The sequence below is a fragment of the Dasypus novemcinctus genome, chromosome 19 (genome assembly GCF_030445035.2).
Source record: "Dasypus novemcinctus isolate mDasNov1 chromosome 19, mDasNov1.1.hap2, whole genome shotgun sequence".
NCBI lineage: Eukaryota > Metazoa > Chordata > Mammalia > Cingulata > Dasypodidae > Dasypus > Dasypus novemcinctus.
The window spans coordinates 10,192,878-10,220,098 of NC_080691.1; positions in this window are offsets into that span (position 1 = coordinate 10,192,878).

A 27,221-nucleotide genomic window follows, 5' to 3' on the forward strand; every position below is an offset into this window, starting at 1 on the left:
GGAACTCAGTCCACAAAATCAAGTTTGGGAGGAATTTCCACAAGAACGACTCTATTTACTTATTCTACACCTCGCCTTAGTTTCTTTTCTAAGCCCTCCTTCCCCAAGGTTGGCAGGAACCCAGCCTGTCCAGGACCACCCTCCTCTTTCTGCTAGCCCTGTGTTAAGGGACTGGATGTTAATATCGTGCCAGCACCTCCGATCCTCAAGGCCACCCAGCAGGCTAGTGTCCTCAGAGATGCCAGAGCCAGGATTTAAATCCTGACCTCTCTGATTCCAAAATGTACACTACCTTCTATTACTCTTTTTGCATACATGGGTAGTTTTGACTTGAACTGGCCATAAGGAGGAAACTTTTACCAAATGGAAACTTGTTCTGTTGCTTTTACTGCAATTCAAAGACCAAATCCTTTTCCTCAAGTCTCTTGAACTCCTGTGTAACCCATTTTACATGGACATTTCTCTCTGTGTGTGCCCAAGCATAATATAATTTTGCTACAGAAATTCTTTTTCTTTTCTAACAAACAACAGTGTTTGTATTTCTTATCTTAGGTCCTCCTCTACTAATAGCATTGTAAAGTATTTCAAAAGGACCCAGACATAGGCACACTATGAGAATAACTGATAGGAAGAAATCTCTGAGAAAGTTTTGACACAACTATTACCCACTCAGCATTGTTGGGTAATACTTAAAGATGTCAGTTCTAGAATAAGGCAGAACTGTGTTTGAGTCTTACATCTTGTTGACCTGGAAGAATTACTTAACCTTTTGGTGTCTTTGTCTCCTCATCAGAAAATAAGTAAATTGGTATTGTACACACATTATTTCCTAAATGTGAAGATTTAGGAAATAATACTTGTTGTGATGGTTAGGCTATTGTGTCAACTCAGCGAGGTAATTGGGCCCAGTTGTTTGGTTAAGCAAGCACTGGGCTAACTGTAATACAAGGGCATTTATGGACTTTAGTCACCATTGACTTTACTGCAGTGATAAATCATAGATAGCTGGTTATAATTACCTCAATCGGGGAGATTGCCTTCAGCAGTGAATGACACTTAATCCAATCAGTTGAATCCCTTAAAAAGGGAAGGGATTTCAGCATTGAGAGAGAATTTTCCAGCTCATCTTTGGACAATCAACATCTCCCAGAACCCGTCAAGAACCTTCATTGGACTTTTGCTGCAGCCCCTGGTTGCAACTTGCCTGCGAACTTGGACTTGTGCATCCCCACAGAAGTGTGAGAGACTCTTACAGAATTGCATACTATTGACAGAGATTTCTTGTTGATTCAGTTTCTCTAGAGAACGCTGACTAATACAGCTTGGTACCGGGAGTGGTTCTTGAGGAACACAGTCTTAAACATGGGGTGTCTGAGGTGGGTCTGGGAGTTTTGCAATTGTCTCTCTACCCTAATTGGACTCAAGGGTACTGAAGACTTCCTTTTTAATAATGAAGAAGCTGCTAACAGTCCATGGCATGAATTGGCAATTGAGATACGCAAAATAGCATCACTGGATTCCCCTACTTCGATGCTTATAAGAAGCAAGGATCTGGGTGAGAGTGTTTTCAGCATCTTAATGGAGTTTTGAGGAGTCAAATGGTAGAATGATGTTGGCTGGCTCCTCCTAGATACTCTGGATACTGTTACAAAAGAAAGAGATGAGTTAAAGGCTTCAAATTTAAAACTTAAATACCAAATGGATGATACAAAAGTTTCTATGTGTACAAGGAAAGAAAATCTTGTCTCCTGTAGCCACAGGCTCAAAATATCTGAGAACCAAACTCAGACTCTTATTGTAGGAGCAGCAGAGTTACAAAGGAAACTAAAATCTCAGCCCCGCAGGGTTTCTGCAGTTAAAGTAAAGGCATTGATTGGAAAAGCGTGGAATCCATAGAATTGGGATGGAGACATATGGGATGATGATAATTTTGGTGAACACATTGGAACCCTGAATTCTGCTGAGACTTTACCAGATAAGCCTGCCATGGCCTGTCCTGTTCAGACCACATCTTGTCAACTTTGTATCATCCAGCCTCCAGCCTGCCCCAGGGAGTCTGAAACAATGTCCAGCCCTGAGATGGGTACCAGCCAAACTGAAGCCTGCCCTGCCCAGCCTCTGGCCTGCCACAGGGAGTCTGGACCTCCTCACAGGCCTGAGGTACATACCAGCCAAACTCTAGCTAGCACTGCCGAGCCTCCAGTCTGCCCTAAGGAACCTGCCTTCTAACCCCTGCCTGAAGAGATTAATCCTGTCTCACCAGAAGAAAATGCAAGGGAATGCCCTGAGGTCAGAAGCTTGCAAGACATTTCTAATCCTTCTCCTTACCCACCCCCATCACCTCTCTTGTCTTGGAGACCTATTACTACACTAAAATCACAACAAGCCACCAAAGGTGAAATACAACGTGTGACCCATGAGGAAGTAAATTACACTCAAAGAGAACTGCATGAGTTTTCCAACTTATATAGACATAAATCAGGGGAATATGTGTGGGAATGGATACTAAGGATATGGGATAATGGTGGAAGGGATATACAGTTGGATCAGACTGAATTTATTGATATGGGCCCACTAAGCAGAAATCCTGGATTCAATGCTGTAGCTCGAGGGGCTAGAAAGGGCTCCAGTAGTTTGTTTGGGTGGCTGATTGAAACATGGGGCAAAATATGGCCCAGCATGTCTGAGGTTGAGAAGCCCGATTTGCCCTGGTACACAGCGGAAGAGGGAATTCAAAGGCTTAGGGAGACTGGAATGCTAGAATGGATTTATCATTTGAGAGCTGCCCACCCACCCCAGGAATGTCCAGAGGACACACCTTTAAGCAGGAGTGTGGGAATAAATTTGTAAGACTAACTCCATCTTTCCTGAAGAGCTCTGTGTTGCTCTCCTCTGAAGTCCAGATATTACTGTAGGGAGGGCTGAGATGGAATTAGAATCCTTAAACATTATGGGGATGGCTGGATGTCTGTCTGGTAAAAGTCAAGTATCGGCAGGTAATCACCAAAGTCAAGGTGGGCATGGCTATGGCAATGAAAGGCATATTCAAAAAAGCACTCAAAATAGTCTGAGTCATGTAGAGTTACAGTGTTGGCTAATATATCTTGGGGTACCCAGCAGTGAAATAGATGGGCAGTCTACTAAATTTCTTCAGGATCTGTATAAACAGAAGAGTTCTGGGTTGAGTGAATGAAACCCTAACTCAAATTACAAACACAGAGAACCAAGGCCCCTTAAATCAATTCCCAGATTTGAGACAGTTTATAGACCCAGAGCCCCTTGAATGAGGAGAAGGCCAGCCCTCCTTGGGGAAAGATCCTGCTAAACAGCCCAAAACGTATACTGTTAATCTTCCTCCCACCTTTCCCCGAGGAGATCTATGGCCTTTTACCAGAGTGACTGTGCCCTGGGGAAAAGGAAATGATCGGACATTTTGGGGATTATTAGACACTGGCTCAGAAGTGACATTAATTTCAGGAGATCCAAAATGTCACTGAGGTCCACTAATCTGAGGAGGGGCTTATGGAGGCCAGGGGATTAATGGAGTTTTAGCTCACGTCCGTCTCACAGATGGTACAGTGGGTCCCTGGACCCATTCTGTAGTCACTTCCCCATTTCCAGAATGCATAATTGAAATAGACATAATCAGTAACTGGCAGAATTCCCTTAGTGGATCCCAGACTTATGCAGTGAGGGCTCTTATGGTTGGAAAGGCCAAGTGGAAGCCACTAGAACTGCCCACACCTAGCAAAAATAGTAAACCAAAAGCAATACCAGATTTCTGGAGGGACTGCACCAAGGATTTGAATGATACAGGGTGGTGATTCCCACCACATCCCCATTCAACTCTCCTATTTGGCCTGTACAGGAAACAAATGGATCTTGGAGAATGATAGTAGATTATTGTAAACTTAACCAGGTGGCAACTCCAACTGCAGCTGCTGACCCAGATGTGGTATCATTGCTTGAGCAAATTAACATGTCCCCTGGTCCCATGCAGTGGTAGATTTGGTGAATGCTTTTTTCTCAATTGCTACTAGTAAGGAACACCAGAAACAGTTTGCTTTCAACTGGCAAGGCCAGCAGTATACCTTCACTATCTTGCCTCAGGAGTATATCAACTCTCTCAAGCCATATGCCATAATATTGTCTACAGGGATCTTGATCATCTCTCCCTCCCTGAAGGACAATGGTGAGGACAAATCCTCCCAATGGGCAGAACTCTGAGCAATGTACCTGGTCGCTCATTTTGCTTGGAAGAAAAAATGGCCAGAGGTGCATTTGTACACTGATTCATGGGCTGATGCCAATGGTTTGGCTGGATGGTCAGGGAATTGGGAGGAACATGATTAGGAAATTGGTGACAAAGAGGTCTGGGGAAGAAGTATGTAGATAGATCTTTTTGAGGGGAAAAAACATGAAAATATTTGTGGCCCACATGAATGCTCACCAGAGGGTGACTTCATCAGAGGAAGATTTTAATAATGAAGTAGATAAGATGACCTGCTCTGTGGCTAATGCTCAGCCTCTTTCCCCAGTCACTCCTGTCATTGCCCAATGGGCTCATGAACAAAGTAGCCATGGAGGTAGGGATGGAGGTTATGCATGAGCTCAGCAACATGCACTTCCCCTCACCAAGGCTGACTTGGCTGCAGTCACTGCTGAGTGCCCAGTCTGCCAGCAGCAGAGACTATACTCAGCCCCCGATATGGCACCATTCCTCGAGGTGACCAGCCTGCTACCTGGTGGCAGGTTGATTACATTGGACCACTTCCACCATGGAAGGGGCAGCAATTTGTTTTAACTGGAATAGACACACACTCTGGGTATGGGTTTTCATTTCCTGCATGCAGTGCATCCGTGGACTTAACAAATGTCTTATCTACTGCCATGGCATTGCACACAGCATTGTTTCTGATCAAGGAACCCATTTCATAGCAAATGATGTGTGGGAATGGGCATGTGCCCATGGAATTCACTGGTCTTACCATGTTCCTCATCACCCTAAAGCAGCTGGATTGATAGAACAGTGGAATGGCCTTTTGAAGACTCAATTACAGTGCCAGCTAGGTGGCAATACCTTGCAGAGCTGGGGCAATGTTCTCTAGGAGGCTGTGTATGCTCTAAACCAGCATCCACTCTATGGTGCCATTTCTCCCATAACCAGGATCCATGAGTCCAGGAATCTAGGGGTGGAAATGGGAGTGGCACCACTCACTATTACCCCTAGTGACCCACTAGGAACATTTTTGCTTCCTGTCCCTGCAACCTCAAATTCTGCTGGTCTATAGGTTTTAGTCCTTACAGGAGGAGTGCCGTCACCAGGGAACATAACAATGATTCCATTGAACTGGACATTAAAACTGCCACCTGGCCACTCTGGACTCCTCTTACCTCTGAATCAACAGTCAAAGAAGGGAAATACTGTACTGGTGGGGTGATCAATCCTGACAATCAAGGGGAAATAGGACTACCTCGACATAATGGGGGCAAAGAAGTGTTTGCCTGGAATACAGGAGATCCTCTAGGGCATCTCCTAGTACTGCCATTTCATATGATTAAAGTCAATGGAAAATTGCAACAACCTAATCCAAGCAGGACTAACATGGCCCAGAATCTTCAGGAATGAAAGTTTGGGTCACTCTACGAGGCAAGGAACCACAGCCAGGTGAAGTGCTTGCTGAGGGTAATGGAAACGTGGAATGGGTTGTGGAAGAAGGTAGTGATAAATGTGAACTTTGACCATGTGACCAGTTACAGAAACAAGGACTGTAATGGTTATGAATCTTTCTTCCTTGTTTCATTATGATGATTGTATATGTACACAAAATGAATTTCTTTGTCTTCCCCAAATTTCCCCCTTATTGTATAACAAGTTGTGTCAGCTTCACGTCATAATATTTGAGGATGTCAAGTTTGAGAGTGACTATTACCCAAGAACTTGCACCCTATTCTGTATGGAATTAATGTGTTCCCAGTGGTACGCAGGAGAGTTGAACATTGTTAGGTGGAAATATATATATATATATGAATGTCTGTTAATTGTTTTTACTTAGAGACTAAGTATGGTTTAAGGTAATGTGTATGGTTGCTGAGTTGACAAGGGGTGGACTGTGATGGTTAGGCTATTGTGTCATCTCGGTAGGCAACTATGCCCAGTTGTTTGTGAAGCAAGCACTAGGCTAACTGTAATACAAGGGCATTTATGGACTTTAGTCACCATTGACTTTACTGCAGTGATAAACCATAGATAGCTGGTTATAATTATGTCAATCACGTAATTGCCATCAGCAATGAGTGACGCTTAACCCAATCAGTTGAATCCCTTAAAAAGGGAAGGGATTCCAGCATTGAGAGAGAATTTCCCAGTTCATCTTCGGACAACCAACATCTCCCAGAACTCGTCAAGAAACTTCATTGAACTTCCACTGCAGCCCCTGGTTGCAGCCTGCCTGCAGAACCTGGACTTGTGCATCCCCATGGCTGCGTGAGAGACTCTTACAGAATTGCATACTATTGACAGATACCTCTTGTTGATTCTCTTTCTCTAGAGAACCCTGACACGTACACCTGTGGAGTGCACAAATTGGTACCCAGCATACAGAAACATTTCATGTCAACTGTATCATCATCATCTTCACCATCAACATCATCATGCTTTTGAACAATGGATACTTCTGGCATCATATCTCAGGTATGATTCTATGTGATTCTTTCTATTCCTAAGTAACCCATGATTCTCACCTCTAATGATTTAGGTGATTATCCTAACTACTTACCAGTATGTCTACTGAAATTTGGCAGCTATGAAAAGTCATTGTGTTTGAAGTCAAACACAAGTGGGATTTAATCTTGCCTTTCTTCTAACAACCTTTGTACACTTGGGCAAGTGTCTTAACCTCTCTAGAGTTGCAAACAGGTGCTATCAATTCACCAGTACAATGAGGAGGGTGGCAGCCAGCACTGGGCTTCAAGACACTACACCCGAGAGCTGCTTCTAGAACCAGTGGGAAAACATATCCAGACTCCAGGGGCATATCCGGATTCCTTGTTATTCAAGCTGGATATTTACTGAGAACTGCATATGTACTTGACAGTTTTCCGTTTTATCATTTATTTGTGGTATTATCTATATGATGGACTTCTTCCCATTTTATAGGTGAGAAACCTGTTTCACCAATGCCTAAGCACAAACACCTGGTAAGTAACCATGGGAATAAATCCCCAGAGGAGGCCTGAAAATAATAAATAATGTACAATTTAGTTTAGTATGTCACTACTAAGTATGGATTAAGTAAAAAAAAAATTAAGTAAAAAAAAATTAAACATCATTGGCTCATAAAGTAAGGCAGGTACTTCTTACTCAATTATCTTTCATTCCACCTATCAAATCAAGGAGAAAATTTCATTTGGTGCCAGAACATCGTTGAAATTTCTGAAACACTAGCTAATTTCTTTTTTAAAAAGAAAGTGGCAAGAAGCAGATGTGGCTCAAGTGACTGGGCTCCCATCTACTGTGTGAGAGGTCCAGAGTTCTAGTCCCGGGGCCTCCTGGTGAAGGCAAGATGGCCCATGTGATGAGAGGGCCCACGCAGAGTGCTGGCTTGCACAGCGAGCTGGCCTCAGTGGAGTGCTGGCACAGCAAAATGATGCAACCAAAAGAGACACAAAGGAGAGAGAATAAGAGACACAGCAGACCAGGAAGCTGAGGTGGCTCAAGAGATTGAGCACCTCTCTCCCATTCTGGAAGGTCCCAGGACCCGGTGCTGCCTAAAGAGAAAACAAGCAGACAAAGAAGAACACACAGTGAATGGATAGAGGGCAGACAGTGAGGGGAGGGGAAAGTAAATAGATAAATCTTTTAAAACATTCAAAAAAAGAAAATGGCACTATCGGTGAGGTTAGAATTTGTAACATTAGCATGGCCATCATATTTTTACATTTACCTTCCATATTTCAAAAGGGATGCAAGTTTTTCATTTGTGCTAGTGATAGTGTCCTTTTTAAATAAATTAAAGTTGCCTTAATAAGTAAATTAAACATGGCTAATTCAGTTATTATTCTATTACAGGAAAAAATCAGGGAACTTGAATAAAGCTTGAGAAACGTGGATGTACCTAAAGCAGCATGGGTGAGGAGGGAGCAACCAAAGCAAGCTGTGAGAACAGAGGGGAAGCGGGAGAGGGGAGCGCCTTCTTTAGCTGTCCCCCTCTAGTTTTTATACCAATGATTCTTTGAGAAAGATAATCCCCATGTTTGACCACAGTCTGGAAAGCTGACATTTTGAAGGTTGAGAATGCAGCTCTTCACAATACGCTACAGACTCTGCCAGATGAAAACAATTCAATCCGGGCTGAGAAAGCAAGTATGAAAGCGCCCAAACCAAGCAGGGCACTCAGCTCCAGGGACACTGGAGTTCAAATCCTGCCTCAGCCACTTCCACGTCTAGGACCTGTGGCAAGTCATGTAATCTCTCTGAGCTCTAGTTTCCTCTTAATCTGCAGTTCTCCATCAGGATTAAATGAGATGACAAATATAACATGCTACCCATGGGGTTTGGGGTACAGTAACCCTCAATAAATGGGGCTATTGTCATCATGTGGCTCCTGACAGCTGTAGTCATCGGCTGTCTGACCTCGGGCACATCATGACACTTCTGATTGTCGGGTTTACAGGTAAACTGGAGTCAAGCAGACTTGGTGAGTCACTGGGAGGATTGAGTAGGATGACGTATGCCACGTTCCCAGCACTTTGTATGTGAGCAATAAGTAGCAGTCGTTATAATTTTCCAAATTCAAGAAGAAAAATCAGCCATCAAAATACTTCCAATTTCTGTTATAGCATTTTAACTTGCTGAAAAGCTTCCCAATATATCAATTCAACTTCATAAAAATGCTATAAGGACAATATGTCCAATACTATTGTCTCTATTTAATGGATGAGGAAATAACACCAGGGTTGCTACACTTTGTCCTGAAGAACAAACAAGCCCGTGCAAAAAGAGCAGGACTTTCCCACCATACGCCCAAGAAAGAAATAAGGCATTTGAAATGATTGTCATAACCCTGTATATATCAACCAAATTAATAATACACGCAACAAAACACTTATTTATTTCTTACAATGAACTTGGCACAGTCCTAAGAATTTCACATTTCTTATTTCTTTATATTCTGATCATAGTTCCATGAGTTTGGCCTTTTTATTAGGATAGCTATTTTACATATTAGTAAACTGAGGGGCAAAGATTAAATCACATATCTGATGGGATGGAGCCAGGATTTTAAGCTAGGAATCTTGACTCCAGCGCTAGGGCTTTTATTTCTTGTGTCACATTGCAACCATCAAATATGTAGGTCGACACAGCAAATAAGGAAAAGGCAGTCCAGTGAATTTCTTACTTTTCTATGATAAGTACTGAAAGGTCTTAAATGTATCCTTTTTAAATAGATCTAGATGTAGGTATTGATAGAGATATAAATCTAGATGTGGATATAGAGATGTAGATATAGATATAGACAAGGATATAGATGTGGATGCAGATATAGACCTAGATGTAGGTGTGGAGATAGGTGCAGCTGTGGGTGACAAAGACATAGAAATGGATGTAAATATATTTATATATGTAGATGATGTAGACATAAAGTGGAGCTAGAGATAAAGACATAGGCATAGAAACAGACAGAGATGTAGGTGTAGCATAGCTTTAGGTAGAGATGGAGATGATAGTGATAGGTAGAGGTGGGAAGAGGTAGAGAGATTAGAGATGGGTAGAGGTAGAGAGATGATGTATTAGTCAGCCAAAAGGGGTGTTGATGCAAAACACCAGAAATCTGCTAGGCATTATAAAGAGTATTTATTTGGGATAGGAGCTTACCGTTACCAGGCCATAAAGCATAAGTTACTTCCGTCACCAAAGTCTATTTCCACTTTGGAGCAAGATGGCTGCCCACGTCTTCAAGGATTCAGGCTTCCTGGGCTCCTCTGGGCTCAGCTCCTCTATTTTCCCCACAAGGTCAGCTGTGGACTATGAGGCTCTCTAGGCTTTGCCGCTCTCCACAAGGTCAGCTGTAGACTATGAGGTTCTCTAGGCTTTGCTGCTCTCCACAAGGTCAGCTGTAGACTATCAGGTGAACAGCTCTGTCTCTCTCCCTGGGGCTCCAGCTTCAGCATCACACTCCAATATCGAAAACTCCAACATCAGAAACCCTCAGCTCTGTCCTTTGCCATGCCCTTTAGCAGTGAGTTCCCACCCACCAAGGGGTGAGGACTCAATGCCCTAAAGACATGGCCCAATTAAAGCCCCAATCATAACTCAATCGTGCCCAGGTACAGACCAGATTACAAACATAATCCAATATCTATTTTTGGAATTCATAGCCATATCAAACTGCCACAGATGAGTAGAGGTGGATCGAGGTAGAGAGTTACCTCTTCCTGATAGGCTGTGTGGGCCAGGTTACCTTTCACTAGAACCACAACTGATACTTATCTCCAGAGACAGTCTTGGTTGTTTTTAACATATTCATTAAGTAGCGTTCAATATTCATTCCCCTGAAAGAACTGGTAAACTTCACTTTTGATGAGCGTCATTGCTCAGATTTTAAAACGTTTCCTTTAATTGCTCAAGACCTACTACCACAAAAGAATTGCAGGCATGTGTCTATACTTACAGGTGACTTAGTAATTGTACCTCATTGAGGTCCTGCGTGTCACCCAGCAAAGAGAAATCCACAAAACACCCTGTCCAGGGTGTCCACAGTAAAGACTGAGGCCTACAATTAAGGCCCAATACCAAGTACTGGCCCGGCATCTGGGCCACCGGGTGGGCCTGCAATGGCCCAGCAGTGGCCCCCTGCTCCTCAGCCCCCGTGGACAAGGTCCTCAGCCCCCATGGACAAGGTCCTCAGCCCCTGTGGACAAGGTCCTCTTGCCAGCCAGCCTCATCCACAGGAAGAGCCCAGGGCTTGCTTTTCTCTGGGTGGGGCTTTGGTTCCCTGCCAGGCCTCAGAACGATTCAGACAAGCTAGTTCCACTCTCCTGCGGGGAGGACGAAGGCCCCTCTCCTCCTGCTGTGACAGAGTGGCTCCCTCAGCCCCTGACTTTTCACTCAGCTCCTGAGGCCAACCCCGTGTGGCCTCTGTGGTGAGCGGCAACCTCCTCCCCCTGCTGTGAGCCTGTGTGGCTAATCAGCTGCTGTCCATCTCCTCTGTGCAGTGTAGGGTGTCGTGTATTTGGCCATCCTTACAACCCTGGAGTGGGAAACCCTTCCTTGCCAAGGGGATAAACAGGTGATGAAAACAGCTCTTTCCTCTTCCACGTACACATTGTTGTTCAGACTAAAGAAGGGTCTTTCATCTGAGCCCTGAGCCAGAGGGAGAAAATGCAAACACAGCTGACAATTCAGACTTAAACACATGCATTAAAAGCCACTTGTGGTGTGGTGTGTAAACAGGTTGCAATGGTCAAGTCCACGTGTCAACTTGGCTAGGCTGTGGTGTCTAGCTGTCTAGTCGAAGAAGCACTGGCCTGACTGTTACTGTGAGGACATTTCATGGATTTAAATCACCAGTCAGTTGATTGCATCTATGGCTGACTGCATCTAAAATCAACAAGGGAGACCGCCTTCACCAATGTGAAGTCTCACTCAATCCAGTGAGGGTTTTCCTGGGAGAACTGATGGTTTCAGCAGTCAGAGAGAAGCATTTCTCTCTCTACTTCAGTCAGCCAGCTTCTCCTGGAGAATTAACTGAACACCAAAATGTTCATTGGAGCGCCCAGCTTATGGCTTACCCTAGGGAATGTGGAATTTCCACTCCCCTTGCCCTGGGGAGCCTTGGAATTGCCAAGGTTGTGCGAGCCAATTCCTGTAATAACTCTCATAATATTTACATTATACCTGATTCCTTTGGAGGGCCCTGACTGATACACAGGTGTCACACAGAGACCCCGTTTCTAGAATCAGTACTCACAATCACCCACTTGGCTGAAGACAAGGGGTTCTGAGCAAGCCTGAGAGCTTGCCCCTCCCTGAATCACAGCAAAGTCTGACTGTGGGAGCCAGAAGGTATCTGCCAGGTTTTGTTTGGTTTATTTTTTTTGAGGTACCAGGGCCAGGGATTGAACCCTGGACCTCATATGTGGGAAGCCGACGCTCAATCACTGAGCTACATCAGTTCCCCTGAGTTGGTTTTTTCATTTGTTTTGCTTGTTGTCTGATTTTTGTTCTTAGGAGGCACCAGGGACTGAACCTTGGACCTCCCATGTGGGAAGCAGGCACTCAACCGCTTGAGCCCCAATTTGCTCCCAGATTTATTTCTCCCTGGCTCTAGAGAAGGCATGAGGCTAAATTTTATCATTAGTAGGTTTACCTCTGAGAAAATGCAACACAGACAGCAAACCCTCTGCGTTTTGGCATTCTTTTCTCAGAGTGATCGGCTGTCTTGAAGGAATCTGACCTCAGCTCTTGGAAGTAGCATGGGCTCCCAGAGAGGTCACGCCCCTCCCAGAAGCTCTGCACAAGGAGGGCTCAGGTTCAGACGGAGACCTCACAACTGCTGGATTAAAAAGAGTCACCATTATTTCTGTCAGAATCCCAGGAGGCTGTCTGCCTGCCCTTATCTAGCTTTTGTAGGACCAGCTAGGATAACTGTAAAGAATGATTATCTGCCTGACCAAAATACCTTCTCTGTCAGTGTCCTTGTACACTGTCATGTAATTAGCAGGAAGGGAAAAGAATTGGCTGGCAGAGTCAAGGGGGAAATGGCTTTCTCTGTCCTCTGAAGTGTTGAAACATGAGGAACAAGACTGAGAGAAAGCAGGAAGGTAGACCAGACGTGCTGATAGAGAACGAGCGGTAAGTTTTATAATTGAGGAAAAAGTGAGGTTTGGCACTAAGGGTAGGGTCTGCCACCCCAGGTTTTAAGGGGTGACATATACTTGGCTGTGCCCTGGATAACTGTGGAAGGACACACACATACACACACACGCACACAAGCTAACAATGACTATCTCTGGATTTGAGAACTGAGAGGTTGTATGATAAATGATAAGGTTAAAACTATAAAATGATCCTTTGTATTGCTGAATTATTTAAAGCACGGACATGCATTACACATTTTTAAGTACATAGACTCATTTTTTCCCTGTCCCTTGCTTAAATAAGAACAAAACATTTATACTACCCAACATTTCTTTCATACTATGCGTCAAGTATTATACTACAGATGCTAAGTTTGTTGTTTCATTGATTCTTTAACCATCCCACAAGGAAGGTAATTATTAAGTAGCCCCATTTTGCAAAGTGGGAAATGGAGGCTGAACAAGGTTTTAAATAATCACCCGAAGACATTATGCACCTGTTCATCCGAGCTCAGGTCTGCTCCATCTGCCCCAGTGCCCGCCTGCCTGACTTCAGCCTCTGTTCCGTCAGCTTAGGCAGGTTATGGACTCGCATCTCACAGCCACACTTTTACAACTAATTTGCTCAAACCTAGAACTGTTTTGAAGGTTTTACCAAGGAAAATTGGGCTATAGGTTTAGGAAAAATTTTAGGAATAAGGTTTTCCTTGGAACTCAAGTAACTTAGATTCATTTCCTATTTTAACTCTTTATCAATAAGCAAAGCAGACATTTTTACTCATTTTTCCAAATTGCTGACATTTTTCTAAAAACAGTGATGGCTCACAGCTGCCAATCTCTGAAATTCTAGTATTTATTGTCACTCTATATCCAGTCTTTCCACTGAATTTCCTGATGACAATCTGCATAAGCATTGTAAATAATTACTTGCAAATTTTACCAGTAAAGCTCATCTTGGAATTGTGCCATTTCCCCCAAATAAGTGGTAAATGAAGTTAAATTGCATTCATTGATCTAAAATTAAATAAATATTTGCTGAAATCCACTCTTGTCAGCTTTTGGGAAACAAAGGAACTTATTCTTTGGAGCTCAGTGTCAAGCTGCTCAGAGATGCTGTGTTTGACTTGTTAATTCTTATTATAAATGGCTGGAGGTGACCGCAGCTGGGATTTTTACAAGAAAATGCCTGGATGGAAAACTTACTGATGACATACAATATTTGTTTGCCTTTTCCCCCTTCTCTTCTAGGAGCATTAAGTATGAGGAGGCAAAATGATAGGCAAATGAATTTAGTACAATTGTTCTTGGAGAAATATAAACGGCTCCACACATCAAGATGGAGGGGAGAACAAGGAGCAGAGCAAGAGAGGCTCCTCTTGCTACAGACGCCAGGGAGACAGGCAGGACCCCGACCTGGCAGGTGCCCGCATTTGTGGAGAACACACCCTTTTTGTGACCTGTCACGTGGCTTTTACCCAAAGACTTCTTAATTTTTGAATCTTTCAGACTAAGTTCCTGTAGCAGTTTGATATGATAATGAATTCCAAAAACAAATATTGGATTTTGTTTGTAATCTGGTACCTGGGTGTGATTAAGTTATGATTAGGGCTTTGATTGGGCCACGTCATTAGGGCGTTGAGTCCTTGTCCCTTGGTGGGTGGGGACTCACAGATAAAAGGCATGGCAAAGGACAGAGTTGGGGGTTTTTGATGTTGGAGTTCTGATGTTGGAGTTTGATGATGAAGCCTTAAGCTAGAGCCCGGGAATTAAGCTCACAGAGGAAAGACAAGCCAGGCCCAGTAAGGGAGGAACCCTGAGGCCAGGAAGAAGCAAGCCCTGGGAAGAGAGGAACTCTGGACCCAGAGAGAAGCAAGACCCTGGAAGGGAGGAACCCAGGAAGCCTGAACCCTCGCAGACGTCAGCAGGCATCTTGCTCCAAATAGACTTTGATGAGGAAAGTAACTTATGTTTTATTGCCTGGTATCTGTAAGCTCCTACCCCAAATAAATACCCTTTATAAAAACCAACCAATTTCTGGTATTTTGCATCAGCACCCATTTGGCTAATACAGTTCCTTTGTTTTTCAAATTCACTTTTTTAATGAGATAATTGTAGGTTTACATGGAGTTGTAACGAAAAATACAGAGAGATCCTTTTCAACATTTACCATTTCCCCAAAGGTAATGCTTTACAGCACTACAAAGCAATATCACCACAAAGACACTGGCATTGATAAAATCCACCAGTCTTACTCAGATTTCCCAAAGTTATACTTGTATTCGTTCGTGTGTGTGCACAAGTGTGTGTGTGTATTTAGTTCCATATGATGTCCCTGAAACTGCCCTAAACCCACCAGCCTCCTGTTTCCCCTTTGCAGCTTATTTTGCAAGCATTGCCCCAAACTCATTAGTAAGAGCACCTTCTCCTTTTGAGCCAATCTAACCTGGGCATGTGCAGAAGTCCTGGCTGGTGTACTCAGATGACCCCAGAAACCCCAGGCAAATCCAGTACCAGAGGTCCTTCAACAAGGAAAATCTGGTGGAGACCCTGCCTTTACCACGTAGGCGCAAATCTATGCCCAGCCAACCAAACGACGCCAACATGCACCTCCCACCCCCATAAAAATCTCCCTTAGCCCTCAAGTTGGGGAGAAAGATTTGAGCTGGCCTCCTGTCTCCTTGCCGTTTGACCTCGCAATAAAACTCTTTTCTCAAAATCCTGGTGTCGCAGCACTGACCTCTGCATGCATCGGGCAACAAGCCCTCGCTTGGTAACACAAGCACATGCATAGGTTTGTGTATCCACTATCCCAGGCAAGATACTGAAAAAAGTTCCATCACTGCAAGGAATCCTCCTGTTATAACTTATCAAACATCCTTATGTGCTGCCTCGACACCCATCTCACTTTGGCTAAGCCGTGAGCCTCAACACTGACCTTTGGCCAAGTTCATGAACAGCTTTCCAGCCCTGAGGCATTAACTCCCCCAGAGCAAACCCCCGAACTCGCATCGACAGCCACCTTGCACACCAGCCTCATATCTTCCCCCAAACCCACAGCTGGTCCCAAACGATAAGCTAGCCACCCTGGGACCCCCCAGTCACCTCCCCTTTTTGTGCACATTTGCTTTAAACTAGCCAATGCTTGACTCATGCAGGAAACCTATTAACACCCAACCCAGAACCACAACAAAGGCACAAGCCCATGAGGCCCCCTCCTGTGGGTGAGCCGCCTGAGCAGATGGTTGCTTTGTTTCTCCCTCACAGCACCCCTCTCTCCCTGGGACTGGTGAGTAACACACCATCTCTCCTCATGCATTATGGCCTCGGGTTCCCATCACCTTGCACCTGGCCTCCACCTGGACCCAAAATTAAAATCCAACTTGCATAATTCAAAGCACTTCTCTTGCCTTTTCCTAACCATTCCTCTCCCCATCAGCTGTGTCGAAACCCTGGCAAGAGCTAGACTGTTCCCCATTTCTATAGCTTTGTCATTTCAAACATGTTATATAAAGGAACATGTTTACCTGGAATTGGCTATTTTCATTCTGCACAATTCCCTGGAGATTCGTACAAATTGCGGTGTGTATCGATAGCCATTCCTCTTTGTGCTGAGTGGAGTTCCACAGGATGGATGGGCCATGGTTTGTTTAACCCGTCACCAGTTGATGACATCTCGGCTGATCCCAGTTGTGATGTTAAGCTCTTGCGTCAACTCAGCCAGGTAATTGTGCCCAGCTGTTTGGCCGAGGGACCCCTGGGCTGACCGTAGTGCAAGGGCATCTGTGGACTTTAGTCACCGTTGACTCTACTGCAGTGGTAGATCATAGCTAGCTGGTTGTAATTACACCAACCAGGGAGGTTGCCATCAGCAGTGAGGGACCCTTAACCCAACCAGGTGAATCCCTTAAAAGGGAAAGTGATTCCGGCATTGAGAGAGAATTTCTCAGCTCATCTTTGGACAGCCAACATCTCCCAGAACTTGTCAAGGACCTTCGCTGGACTTTCACTGCAGGCCCTGGTTGCACCTGCCTGTGGAACCTAGCCTTGTGCTTTCCCACAGTTGTGTGAGAGACTCTGATAAATCTCTTACTATCGACAGATATCCCTTGCTGATTCTGTTTCCCTAGAGACCCCTGAGTAATACACCAGTTTTTGGTTATTACCAAAAAAAAGCTGCTGTGAACATGAATATACAGGTTTTTGTGTGATGTGAACACATATTTTCATTTCTCTGGGACAAATGCCCTGAGCAATGCATATAAGATATCAGAGATCACCTAGAGACCAGCGATTACAAAATGTGCCCCAGGGAATGCTGGTAAGAGCTCTAGTAGTAACAAACAGAACACAGAAAGAAGGGAGCACAGGAAGCACATGTGCGTGTGGCAAAGCTATCACTTAGACACAGATTTCAGTGATACCTCACGGTTAGGAAATGATGTTATACCTAGAAAGGCCATGCTTTTTAGGAAAACGTAAGAATTATGGGGCGCATATTTTCTCTTTTTCATTACTGATTTATAGCCTATAATCTCTTATCATAACTTGAACATCGAGCTGTGACCCTAATCAATGCTTATTGTATATTAAACATGTATGACACAAAACTTCACATACAAAACACCTTTTAAATGACTCTTTCCCCACGTCTAGAGTTGCATTTATCCCATTAGCTTTTTGGTGTTGTAATTTTATGAGTCCCTTAGGTGATAAGATTAGAGAAATAAGATACCTGTAATAAAAGGTCATTATCAAACTAATGAGATAAGGGAGATGTCTCTGTAATTAATTCAAGAAACACATAAATGTATATTAATATAATCTAATATGTAGGCAATTCATATTACACTTAAACTTAATATTAAAGGTACAGAATGAAAATTATGATACGCTCTCTCTCAAAACATTCCCAAATGACAGTGTAGGAGTCCAAATAAAAGTCGTTGTTTTTTTTAATTATCCCAAGGAAGCTATAGGAAGCATGTAATAAAAAATGCTCCGTGCATTTTCTGCAAGTCTGAAGATTTAGTGAGCCCACCAGTATTTGTGTCTGTATCTCTGCTGTAGTCATTAGTATGAAGAAGTGCACCGCAATGGGATGGAACAGAGCTGCTCCGTTTCTCTAAGTTCAGTGATTTCAAACTGCGCTCCCTCAGGAGCGATGGCTGTCGGGGAAATCGGGGCACGAGGTCACTTGGTGTATGGTTCACGCCTCCCAAATGGAGAAGTGCCATTTTGTTTAGGATCCAGGCCAAAGGACAACATTCTTAGCAACAACGACAAAAACATGAACATAAACCAAGGACCTGACACAGAGGACAAAAGGCGTCTGCGAGGCCATGCCCCCCGTGTGCAGAGCCGGGAGCAGGGCCCGGGTGTGCCCTGGTCACAGCCCAGGGAATCCCACATGCCTTCCTGCGGCCATCCCCGTACGGTGTTGCCACAGCACCCTCTACGGATGAAATCTAACCTTTTGCCAGTGGGCAAAGGAGAAATGTCCACGTGGTTCAGTAGCAGCATGACAAAGCAAGGCAAAGAAGGGTGGGTTTGGAGCTGAAACACAATAAATCGGCAACTGGCAAAGCAATTCAAACACAGCCTTTAAAAACCATATCCTGCAAAGCTCAAATACCGAGGTGGGACCAAGTTTCCAGGAGCCACACGTGGGTGTTACGGGGGTCTCAGAGAGACGAGCCAAGAAGTACTGAGGCAGGTGGCTTTAGAGCTGGAGAAGCGATTGTGGTTCATGAGACAGGGGCTGTCACAGTCCCACTGGCATCTCCGTGACAAACGTGTCCTGAATTCCAGAGCTGCTCAGGAGTTATTAATGTTTTCAAGATTTTCAGGGAATAAAGCAAGTCTGATGCCTGTGAGTTATGCGATGAATATAAATCGACATGAATCAGTCTCTGCAGGCAGGGCGTCGTTTTTCCATCACACGGAATGGCAACAACCGAGAAGACAGATGCGCTGGCGTTAGGTGGCGAGTCTTCAAATTAAGGTGGTATATCCTCTGTGTCAGCTGAGGTCCTCCAGGAAACAAACCAGCAGAGTAAGGAGTGCGAGCGATTTACTGGGGTGTCTTCTGTGAATGATAATGGGGGAGAACGAGGAGGACAAGGGAAAGCCGTGCCACATCGCTGGCCGGACGCCTGTGCAAGGAGAGGTGGAAGGATGGAGGACTAGGAAGGGAGATCCCCAGTGCACCCCTGATAAGGTATCGGCCAGTCCAACAGGGAGCTCCTGTGAAAGGCTGCCCAGGGACAGGTCCACTTTGGGGGGAAATGGCCAGATCCTGGTGTCCCGGCTTTGCTACAAAGGTGCTACAGCTGGGGGCCGCCAGCAGAGGGTGCCACGCACACCGATACTTTATTGACAGGAACTGGGAAAGGTGCGGTTAGCAGCCGCAGCCTCCCTTTACAAAATATTTAACTGCAAAACATTTTAAAATGCAGAATAGACGATCACTGCAGAGAAATATGTAAGTAAAAATAAAGAAAAATTAAAATGACCCAAATCCTATCACACAGTGCGGTCACCCCTCCGGCTGAAGTGTGGTTTGCTGGCCTGGCAGGGGAGCGGCCGCGGTAGGCCTAATTCCGCTGCCCCCATAATAGGGTGGTTGGTCGGGCCCACCGCCACCCCTGAAGGAAGCTCGGCATGGGCGCAGAGTGCCCTCGGGTCTCCCCTTCTCGGCAGCCATGCTTCCGCGGCCGCCCCTCCTCCCAGATGGCGCCACCCGATGCCTTGTGGGGCGGCACCCTTCTTCTTCCTTCTCCCTGCGCAGGCGCAGGGCAGAAAATTCCAGTCTGCCCTTTTCCCCTCCCCCGACAGCAGCAACAGCCAGGTGTGGGCGGAAAAATCCAGCCCGCCCTTTTCCCCTCCCCCAACAGCAGCAACAGCCAGGCGTGGGCGGGAAACTCAAGTCTGCCCTCCACCCCAGCAACAGCAGCCACCAATCCCGAAACCCTGCCCCTTCCCCCAGCAACAGCGACAGCCAATCCCTAACCACCACCCCTCCCCCGCCCAGTACCGCCCACTGACCTTTCGCCGGCAACCAATCAGAACAGGGCGTGGCTTCGACCAATCAGCCTTCCCCAGCCCCTATAAAACTGTTGCCTCTCCCTCAGTAAAGTGGACTTGCGTGTTTACCTTGTCTCCGCGGTAGTTCTTCTGCCATGCGCCCTCCAGTCCTGAGAGCCCCCGACAAGGGCCTGGCCTCCCTTGTCCCCAGTTCGTCGCCTGCTTCTCCGGGCGACCCCTTCGTCGCCTGCTTCTCCCGGCGACCCCTTCGTCACCGGCTTCGCCGGGCGACCCCGTCAGCCGAACCGCGCAACCCCTTGTGAGACCGATCCCTCGTCTGCTGCTGGACCGATCCCTCGTCCCAGGTGGGACCGACCCCTCGTCCCAAGTGGGACCGACCCCTCGTCCAGAGCTGGACCGACCCCTCATCCGCAGCCAGACCCCACCTCTACCGACCGAGCAAGCCGCCGCAACACAGGAAAACCAAAAATCTCTGAGTATTTTGTAAAAGTTTCCTTGTAAATATGAACCTATAAATATAGGGGATTGGAGGGTTACAACAGCGATGTCTTAAGTTGCTAAATAAGTTTGGTTTCAAATAACATTTCTAAGATGATGACATAAATATAAAAAGGTACAATTTCAAACCAAATTTAACATGAAAAAATAAAGGAATATATGACGTTTCTCTGGTTTATGAATTAGGGGTACTGGAGCCACATTTATACGATCAGCGTATATTTTACCCGCTGAACTCCACTGTAGCCTATAATCACCTTTTGGCCTGAGCTAACCTACACCCTCTTGGAAGCAGTTTTAAAGTGCGTACCTCGTTGCAGGGCGATCTGTTTTACCAGACATTTGGAATGTTTTACAGGCCAAGCCAACATCTTTTAAATATGTCCCCTCTATTGAAATCAATAATCTACTAGTCCGATGAATTATCTGTCTGCTCTAAAAATGAGCAATGTCTTGTCACTTTAAATGGTCTCTGCTGAAAACCTTGTACCCCTAACTTTTGGCTAGTTATAGATGTCCACTTGCTGCTCACATATTAGCAGGTTTTGGTCATGCTGGGCTTAGCAGAGCAACTTTTCCCTCAAATAATACATCATACATAAAAAGCCCTTTCCCTTGGCAATGGGATAAGCAGGTGGCTGCAATTTTTATCAATTAAAATATGACCCTGTTGCTGTAACTTCCACTTCTTTTAACAAAACTGCTGATATTCAAGTATTTACACTGCTTGTTTGTTTGTTTTTCTATTTCCATCTTCTCTCATGGAAAGTTTTAATGAGAAATGTAACCCTATCTCACTATCTACTTGAAATCTAATGAGCAAAAAACAGAATGTATTTCATACACACAGACAGCATTTGTGGAAATTATGAGTGTATGGACAAATTGTAATATCACGTTGTGGGCTTATATAAGTTTCTTCTGCCCATCTTTGTGTTATAATCACAATCAAAATTCTCCTAAAAAATGGAGATGAAATTTTAAACTGAAGGAAGCAAAATGAAGGCAGACAGTAGCTAATGTATGACGTTAAAGCAACATTAAATGAGTTGCAAAGCCTAAATAGTTACCAATGGGCAACGAGATAGGTTATTTTCCAATAACTGAAAGTTTTCCTTTTTCTCTCACTCTCTTCTCCCTTGCAGAGCTACTGATGTACAAAGCATCCCTGGTGGGAGCTGGGGTAGACAGGTGCTGGTATGACCGTCGAGGAACGGAAGAAGGAGCTTTACGCGGCTCGGTAGACGTCAGCAATGCACATAGCCCACAGCCACGTGTTACGCGTACACTGCACCTGGCAGTGCTCACGCTTGATGTGTGAGCACAGACAGGTATCACCACCCCCATCAGCACCCCCACCTTGTCATCACCTCAATACCAACACCACGGCCATCACCATCACCCGCCCATCGTGGCCACCACCACAAACCACCACCAGAGCGTTCCAAGGCTCTCCCTAAGCCACTGTGCCTCCCAAGGCAGCGCTGAGCACCACCTCCAGCACCCCGAATCGGTGGTCTTCAGCTCGTCTCCCGCTGGGCCGGTGGTCCTCAGCCACGAGGGAAGCGTGCCCTGCTCTGGCCTCCTCGTGTGAACCCTCAGGCTGCCACCGGGTGACTGCCTGACTTCAGGGGTGGCACCCCACGCCTCCGCGGCCCTCAGCTTTCCCATCTCTGAATTCAAAACCCTGGAGTAGATGACATCACAGGTTTCTTCAAGATGTAAATATCGATATTCATAATTTTAATGAGGCATTATTATAGATAACCAGAAGACTAGCTGGCAGTCGTAACAAGGAGCACTGCCTTTCCTTAAACGGGGGACTGGACCCCTGGATGCCCCCAGGGACTCGGGCCCTACTGTGGCCCATTCTCCTCGAGTGTGGGCACAGCCTGTGGCTTGCTTCTAACCAAGAGAACATGAGAAAAAAGAGAATGGGCAGATGATTCACTGAGAGCAATATTGTGCATAAAATTAATCCCTGTCCCAATCAAGGAAAAACAATGAAGACGCAGACTACCAGGATCAAGAAGCAGAGCAGGGGCGTTGCCACGGCTGCACAGACCTCTGCAGAATAAACAGAGGACGTCATGGACAACACTAGGCCACTAAAACTAACAGAGGAAATACTGTAAGTCCCTGAAAGCTACACACGACCAAAGCTGACTCAGAAAGAAATAGATATTCTGATTAACTTCATATCTTTTAAATGAATTGAATTTTTAGTTATGAAGTTTACCACCAAGCAAACTCTAGACCCAGATGGTTTTACTGGAGAATTCAACCAAATTTTTAAAAGAAATAATATGGTCTAAACTATAAACCACAATGTAAACCAAAATGTAACCTTGTTTGAAAGCTATTGTCTCAATATCTGTACATCAGTTTCAGTAAATGTAGCATGAACATGTAAAAAGATTATTGCTGTGGAAGGGATAAGGGTCTTATGTTGGATATTGGGAGTACTGTACATTGTATATATGAATCACTGTGATCTAAAACTTTTGTGAAGATAAGCTTAATAATTAGGAAAACAAAGGAAGAACGTAGACACTGAGGAAAAGATGGAGGAAGTTGCCTTGCAAATTTGCATACAGGGCAACACTTATTGCAGTGATGGAAGGCAAAACATCAAAAACATTTCAGCAGACTGTCAACCCCTGTCCTGCGATGCATCGCCAGCTGGTGCCACCTTCGACCTCTGCCATTTCTCCTGGGGTCAGGAAGAGCCCCTGAGGTTTTCCACTCTGCGCAGAACCGAGGGACCCGTGGTGAGTGTGGCACTGGGCAGGCCGGGGCGCCGACACTGCAGCTTAGAAAGTCCTTCTAAACTGACGTTTCATAGACTGCTGTCGGCAGAGGGAACCACCTCCCATTTCCAAACACTCCGTTTTCCCCTGAATTGTCTTTCTTTACTCACACAGGGAGCTAATACATTTTAGCTGATATTTAATTTTAGAGAAGGGAATCCAGGAAAATCCCTTCTACTCGTCTTATAGCTAAGCAAGATTACCTAACAACCTGGAGTTCACTTCCATACATGGCACAGAGTTCTTAAATCAGAGGCTCTTATCCAGCAGTGTGTATTAATCAATTAGCCACAAATAAATATTTTGTACCTACAATATAAATTATATGTTGGATCATGGGCTATTAAAAACAGTACTTGTATTTGTCATTGCAGTGTCATTCAGGACAATTCCCAAGTCCCCAAAATGCCCCTATATTACATATGTATCCCCCTCCTGCCCTCAGAACCTCCAGGGGCCACTGCCTCCACATCAGTGATGTAAGCTCTTCCATTGCTAGAGCACAGTAGGTCTGTAGTAGAACACCGGCAAGTCTACTTTGGTTCATAGTTCATTACCCAACCCTGAGGATTCTGGGATGGTGAGGACCACTCCACCTCTAACTGAGAGGAGGCTTTGATCCCATAGGGCAGATGCATGGGACTCTCTTGCTTGCAGTAGAGACCGTATAAACTGCAGTGTCAACTATTATCCATGCTTAGTGGCAAATGTGTTTGCCAATTGTAAAGAATGTACTACACTAATAAAGGATGTTGTTCAAGTGGGAAACTGTGGGAAGGCTAGGGAGCGGGTATATGGTAATCCCCTTTATTTTTTATGTAACACTTATGCAATCTAAGTATCTTTTAAAGAAATAAAAAATACATTTAAAAAACCAGTAACTGAAGTGCTTATCTGATGCGGATTTGAGAAACACTGACTCTGATGGGTGAGCGAAGCATTTGCCGATTGTCAGTAATGAATCTGGAAAATCCCCTAAATTGTTTCCTTAAGTAAAAAACCAATCTACTGCCCCAGTTTGCAATTAATATGAAATATTGTCACCCACGAAGTTTTCACATTTTGAAAATGAGACTGTCTTGTAAAAGAGAGAGCTGCCGGGTTTTTGTGAAAGGGAGAAGGGGATGCGCACTAAGATGATGCTGTCCTCTCCATCCTCCCTGCCAGGATCTCAGGGCCATGGGAGCTCCACCCACGGGGTGCCCAGTGCCCACAGATACAAGCTAGTGTTTGTCACAGGGTAGATGGTTAGTAAATATTTTTGTAAGTAAAAACAAAGGAAGCGCAAGAATTGGTCATCACTTTTTATTTGTCCGCTCGTTTCACAAGAAGCTGATGGAGCACTGCAGCGGATACTATGCACTGACATCCGGTTGCCCATTGTTTTCAGAACACATGGGGGTGAGTGGCCCTCCCCGCCGGAGCTTCCCTCTCGCTGCCTCGCCTTCCCTGGGGTCCCCCAGAGTCAGTGTCAAGACGGCGCGTCCATCAGGCCGGCCCTGAGTGGCCTGCGTGAGGAGGGCCACGCCACCACCAGCAGCCAGCCGAGGACCTGCGCAGGCCTGCACACTTGCTATTTGTCGCTTTAAAGAAGGGGCTAGCCAACTCTTTCTAGGGCAAAAGAGCAAATATTTTACACTTTGCGGGCCACACGGCCTCTTTCGCAACCGCTCAGCTCCGCTTTCCTAGCATGGAAACAGTCACAGATAATAGGTAAAAAAAGGGACGGCTGTGTCCTAACAAAACTTTATTTACAAAAGCAGGCGGTGAGCCAGATTTGGCTGTTGGGCCATAGTTTTCCACGCCCCGCTTTGAACCACTGAACTTTGGGAGGTAGCGCAGCATCACCTGATGTCAGGAAACTTAATGTCCGTTAAGAATGGCCACTGGACTCTAAGCACCAGACGCCAGTGGTGGATGCCTCCCCTGGCATTGCAGAGCACAGACGCCCCGCTCAAACAGGCTTTCACTAATTACACGTGTTTGTCTTCTTCTCTGCATTGGGTTGCTGCATCCGTGACGTGATGAAGCCTTCTCATCATCTCCTGGTTTTCATGTCCCTTATATCCCACCCGCCGTTAACGTGTGTGAGAGTCCCTGGGTCCTGTCCACCACCAAACAGCCCAGAGGCTCCTGCCTGCACAGCACGTGCATTTCCCCTGTAACTGGTTCTTCCATCAGGGACAGAAATCAACTGAACAGCAGACAAAGTCATTACTTCTGTCCTTTCCAGGTAACATTCTCAGTCACTGCTGCGTTTGGAAGAAAGTCTTACTATTCAGGGCACAGATATTGCTCGCTCCATTATTATTACTCTCTAGTATTTGAAGTGCAAAATATAACAAAAGTTCATTGCCATTCTCTATATATCTCAAAAACAAAGCAACAAATCACTCCAAGACGGAAATGCTGTTTTTTCCTGGTGGTGGGATGCAGTGCAATTGTTAGCTTTTTTTCTCTGTAATTTTTTGTATCTTCTAAAGTTTCTCTAATGAGCATGTATTACATTTGTACTAAAAATAGGAATTTATATGAAAGGAAATCTATTATGTCGCTATTCTTAATGCCTCTCTAATTAGCGGGGAGGTATTACACATTTCACACCAGCTGCACATGCACAGAGCAGTCAATCTGCAGAATTCTCTGGAGCTGGGATGTCATGGTAAGCTGCGCCCCTGTGCACGCTCCTCCCATGGGACCAGCTGCCTGCGATGAGGTGATGAGAGCCACAGAGAGCTCTGCAATGTCTGCTACAGATAGAACAGCTGAGCAGGGGTCTTCTCCCCACACCGCCCGTCCACCACACCACGGCAGGACACCCCGTGAGCAGCCGTTTTTCCTGGTGCTAAATCCTTTTCATCGCACAGCAAAGCCCCATACTGCATGGAGAATAGACAGAGGCAATAACCAGACTCTCCTCCTACCACGAAATTCTCACCCTGCTGAGTCTAAAACGTCGTGCTTATACCACCAATACCACCGGGCACCAGAACTGCTACACTCAGAGACTGAGCGTGAATGTTGAAGAACTCAATAACGCAGCTCTCATTATCTCTGTTCCAATAACAAAAAGGCAATATTAAAAATGCAATTGCACATTTATTCATATATGCAAATCATGTTTCCAGAAAATAAATTGGGAAATTAAACTCATCAACTCAGCCTTAAACTAAATATTACATGATTAATCCTTACTTTGTTCTCCTTTCGGGAATATAAAGACTATCAGAAAGTTGAATCTGATCGGTCACTAAGCATATTTGCTTTGAGCAAAGCAATTCTTTTAATTTTAGATGTTTTTTTGTCACTTCCATATGGTAGATAAGCAATTGGGTTAAGTAGTTACACATGCTTTATCATCTTTGAAATTGTCCCTTTTCACAGTATTATTGATGCATAATTGACAAATAATAAGTCTGCACAAGTTTAAAGTATACAGTTTGACAGGTTTTGAGATATATTTTAACCTGTGAATGTGTTACCACAGTCATGATAAGGAACATAATACATCATCCCCAAAACTTCCTTTTTGCCATCTGGTAAGCTCTCCCTCCTGCCTGTCGCTCTAAATTAATTTCCATGTTCTAGACTGCTATAGAAAGGGAGCCACAGAGCTTGTAGTCCTCTCTCACACAGCCTAAGTGTTTGTATGCTCACTCACGCTGTTGGGTGTATCAACAGATCATCCCTTTGAATTTGGTATGGAAGATCCCCCCTGCATGGCTGTGCCACATTTTAACTGTTCATCGGATGATGGACACTTGGGATGTTTCCAGTTTTCTGGCAATTGCAAAAATGAACATCCAGACACAAGCTGTGTGGAAAGAGGCTTTCATTATTCCTCTTGGCTAAATACCTTGGTGTGTAAGAGCTGGGTCATAATGGAGGTCTATATTTAACTTTTTAAAAGGCTGTCAAACCATTCTCCTAAGTGGTTGTAACTTTTACACCCCCACGTGCAATGTATAAGAGTTCCAGTTGATCTGCATCCTTCCCAGTTTGCATTTC